Genomic DNA, 4191 nt, shown 5'->3' with positions numbered 1-4191 from the left:
ACATTCACCCTCACTGGTATGGTGAAATGTCCAACAGTGTGGGTGTGGGCACTGCCCCAGTTCTTTACAGTGGAACAACTGAGGGCAGGTCTGTAGAGACCCAATTAAAGAACAATTTCCTGAAGGGAGTGTTTTCCAAGTATTCAGAAGATAATTATTTATTGAAAAATGAAAGAAGACATTTAAAAACAAAATTATCTCCTCTGCCATCCCCATGGCCCCTGCAAAAGCCCCTCTGGTGTGAACAGGATGGTTGGAGGTTATGTGAGCTCTTTCTCCCTTCCTCCAATTTCCTCTTCCCTTCTCCTCCCTGCCTCTTTTGCTGTTCCCTTTCTTTCTGGTACCCCCTCCCCATTCCTGTATTTTCTCCCATCTCCATTCTCCCCTCTCCCATATCCCTAACCCATTCAAACTCTTTCCTCTTAAATGGTTGAGATTTTCTCTTACCAAGCACACAGAAATGTTAATTAAACTAGCTGTGAACAGGCAGCAACTGGTCTACCATAACAGATGGGTTTTATAATAGAGCCCAGCCGTCCTACTGGGGCCAAGACCTCAAGGAAAGTCAAGTCTATCATTGGGAAAAGTCTTGGGGCTCTAAGTTTTGAATTCTGAAAATTTGTCTCAGAGCAAAGTTTTGTGTCATTTTCAAACTTCTCAAGCCACTTTTTGCACAAGGTTTCCTCTTAAAACTTAGTATTTGTAGTCCTCCTTCCCACCTCACTTTTACACCTGTCCCATTTCATTATCAGACCTCGCTACCTTAGCCAGTTCAGGCTGCCACAACAGAATAAGCCAGGTGGCTGAAACACCAAGCATTTATTTCTCACTGTCCTGGAGGCTGGAAAGTCCAAGATTAAGGGGTCAGCAGGTTGGGTATCTGGCGACGGTCCTCTCTTCCTCACCAGATGGCTGTCTTCCTGTTGTATCCTCACACAGTGGGGAGCAGAGAGTGACAGCAAGCTCTCCTGTCACTTCTTAATCCCACAAGTCTCCACTTGCATGACTAATGACTTAAATGTCATCACTTTGAGAGTTAGGATTTCTGCATATGAATTTGGAGGGCAGGCAAACATGCGGCGTGTAACACCACCCATATCCATTCCACATTTAGATTCCCTCTGTGTGCCGGGCAGTATGCCAGTTAATTCAAGCGCATGTCAGACTCACAGGGTGATTCCCTGTGACTCAGATGCTGGGGCTCTGGTGATGCCTGGTAAGTGGGTCTGTACCACTGTCCTTTATAACTAGATGGAATAGACTTTAAAAAAACTAACCATGGACTCTGGGCAGGGCTGTCTCTGGGGCTGGGGGGATGAGGGGTTGTCTGCTCAGAGGACAGTGGGTCAAGGGTTTGAAGGGGCCCAGGAATGCACATTTTTTACACATCCCCTACGTGGTTCTCTGGCTGCTAAGGTTAAAGCACCTCAATTTTGAGGGTGCACTTCCACCTCTTGGTCTGGAGAAGGGGTCTCGAATCTGTCATGACTGGAGCCTGTTCTGTACACACCCTGGACCTAAGAGTGCATGGAGGGGGATTCACTGCTACCACCCTACAAATGTTGCTGCTGTGGGGACACCAGTGGGGGTGAGCCAAGATCAGTGTGTGTGTGTGTGTGTGCGCGCACGCACGCGTGTGGGTGTATGTGTGTGCATGTGCATGTGTGATATGACCACGGAGTAGCTCCTTGCAAGGCCAATATTTTCTACAAGTCTGATGAATCACAGGAAGGAGCACACCAGGCCTGTACACGGGTCCTGACCTCTGGGATGCAGACCCAACACTGAAGACAAAGAAAGAGCTGCAGATAGGCTGGGAAGGACACACAGAAAGGAGAAAGGGGCCCTTCCACCCTTGTTCTTCTCTGTGGTCCTGAATCCCAGGTGCTGTGGAAGCCTTGGCATAAGTGGAAGGGAGGATCTGAGGGAGAATGGGACAAGAGAAGTTGGAAAGAAGGAGTTAGGGCAGGAGAACAAGGAGAAATCCCTGTCCCCCAAATTGGAGAGAGGGACGATTGGGACTCCAGACTGGCGGGAGGCATGGATCCCTGAGTGCTTGGCGTGGAGGCAGAGGACGCGCAGAGCCACCCCTGTCCTCCCTGCCTTATCCAGCGTCCCCGCTCCCACACCCCCAGCAGCTCCCCCAACGCAACTTTTACTTCATTGCGCCTGGTTCTCTCGCCACTCGAGCCCCTACTTTCCTCCTTCACTCCCAAACACACACACGTTCCCTCTGCACTGGTGTTCGGAACACCGGCCACCCTCCACCCTACTACCGTGTTCCAGCAGGAGACGTTTGTCCTTCTGCCGTCTCTAGGATGTACAGGCCTGAGGTGACTGCTTTCTTCCTCAGAGTCTCTGGGCAAACTCTCTGAGGAGCAGAAACCAGTCCAGTCCCCCTGGGCGGGGAGAGGCCGGTCTAGCAGAACACCCGTCCAGCATGCAAACCCGGTGGGGCCACCTGTCAACTGTCACGTGTGAGTGATTCTAGGACAGGGCTCCTCGTCAGGAACTGGATCCAGTTCATTACTGGATTCATCATCAGTAAACGGACCAAGACCAGGCTCAAGTCCCAGCCACGAAATTCTAGAAAGGATTTAATGTAATTTTAGCAGTTGTTGGACACCAGCATGTAATGGCACACACATGTTTTCCTTAATATGTAGGTGGGGGACCCCACCTTTTTTCAGGGTTTAGGGCTCTGCAGGTCCTGGCTTGGCTGTGACAGTGGCCCTACCTCGTGTCTGGTGGGTGCTGGCACCCTCTGTTGCCTGGTTTCTGTGCGAACACTGCATTGTGGTCCTGCTCTCTCGAGGCCGGGAGCTCCTGCCCGCTGAGCTCCTGTTCCCACTGTGTGTCGCTCAACCTCGCTGTTTTCTTCTTGCAACTCCATTCCCTTCGCAACTGGAAGACCAGCTCTTCTCCTGAGTCTTCCTTAAAAGACACCCTGCCCACTTCCTTACAAAACCCCCACCAAAGTGACACCAGCTACTTGTGAATGCAGCCAACTTTACTGAAGGTTTAGAGGTTGTGTGGTAAGGTTGTGAAGAATTAAAAAAAAAAAAATCACCTATTTGCAGGACCTCTTTCCTATTTCTTCTTTGGACTAGAAATAAAATATCCATGATTTGACCACACTGTCATCTAGTACCCGACCCTGGTTCTAGGCCACCGTCCTCCTGGCCAGGGTGATTGCAGTCCTGCCCTACTTGGTCCACTGTGCCTGTCCCCACCTCCCAAATGGCTCCTGACAACAGAGCAGCTGGAGTGATCCTTCAGAACCTCATCTCTCACATCCTTCCTCTGCTCCAAAGCCTCCAAAAGTGCACCTTTTCTCTCAGTAGAACCAAGTTACTACAGATGCCTAGAGTCCTGTGCAGTCTGGCCAGCTGTCCTCTAATCTACCCCCTTGCTTGCTCAGTTCCTACCCTCATCCTCAGCCTCCTTGCTGGTCTTCAGAGCCCTGCAGATATCTTCATGCCTCAGGACTTTGCATTGCCCTCTGCTCAGCGTGGACTGCCCTTCAGGCATCTGCCCCACCCACTCCCACACCTGCTCCCAGGTGGCACACCCTTCCACGCCTGGTTCTCCCTACCCCTCCCATTTGGAATCCTTGTATTCATTTCTTTCGTTCTTTCTTTTTTTTAAAATTGTGGTATAATTCATGTAACATAAAATTTTTCATCTTAACATTGTTAAATGTAAAGTCCCCTATTTCATAATACGAGACCTCTGCCTGCCTGGGCCATCCTGGACCTTCTTCACCTGAACTTGTTCCCCTAAAGCAATGACCACTCTAAAACATACCTTAGTAAGCCAGGCCTGGTGGCTCATGCCTGTAATCTCAGCACTTTGGGAGGCCAAAGTGGGTGGATCATCTCAGGTGAGATGGAGCCACTGCATTCCAGCCTGGGCGACAGAGTGAGACTCTGTCCCAATAAACAAACAATCAAACAAACCTTGTTAACTTTTCATTGTGGTTGCAACAATTTACTGCAAACTTAGTGGCTTAAAACAACACACATTCATTCCTTTACCATTCTGGAGCTCAGAAGTCTGAACAGTCTCACGGGGCTAACATCACTGTGCTGTCAGGGCTGTGTTCCTTCGGGAGGCTCTTGGGGAGAACCTGTCTCCTCCTCGCCTTTTCCAGCTGCTCCAACTGCCCACATCCATGGCTCAGGGCCCCAT

The sequence above is a fragment of the Colobus angolensis genome, unplaced genomic scaffold (assembly GCF_000951035.1).
Source record: "Colobus angolensis palliatus isolate OR3802 unplaced genomic scaffold, Cang.pa_1.0 Scaffold221, whole genome shotgun sequence".
Lineage (NCBI taxonomy): Eukaryota > Metazoa > Chordata > Mammalia > Primates > Cercopithecidae > Colobus > Colobus angolensis.
This window is presented reverse-complemented; position numbering follows the sequence as displayed.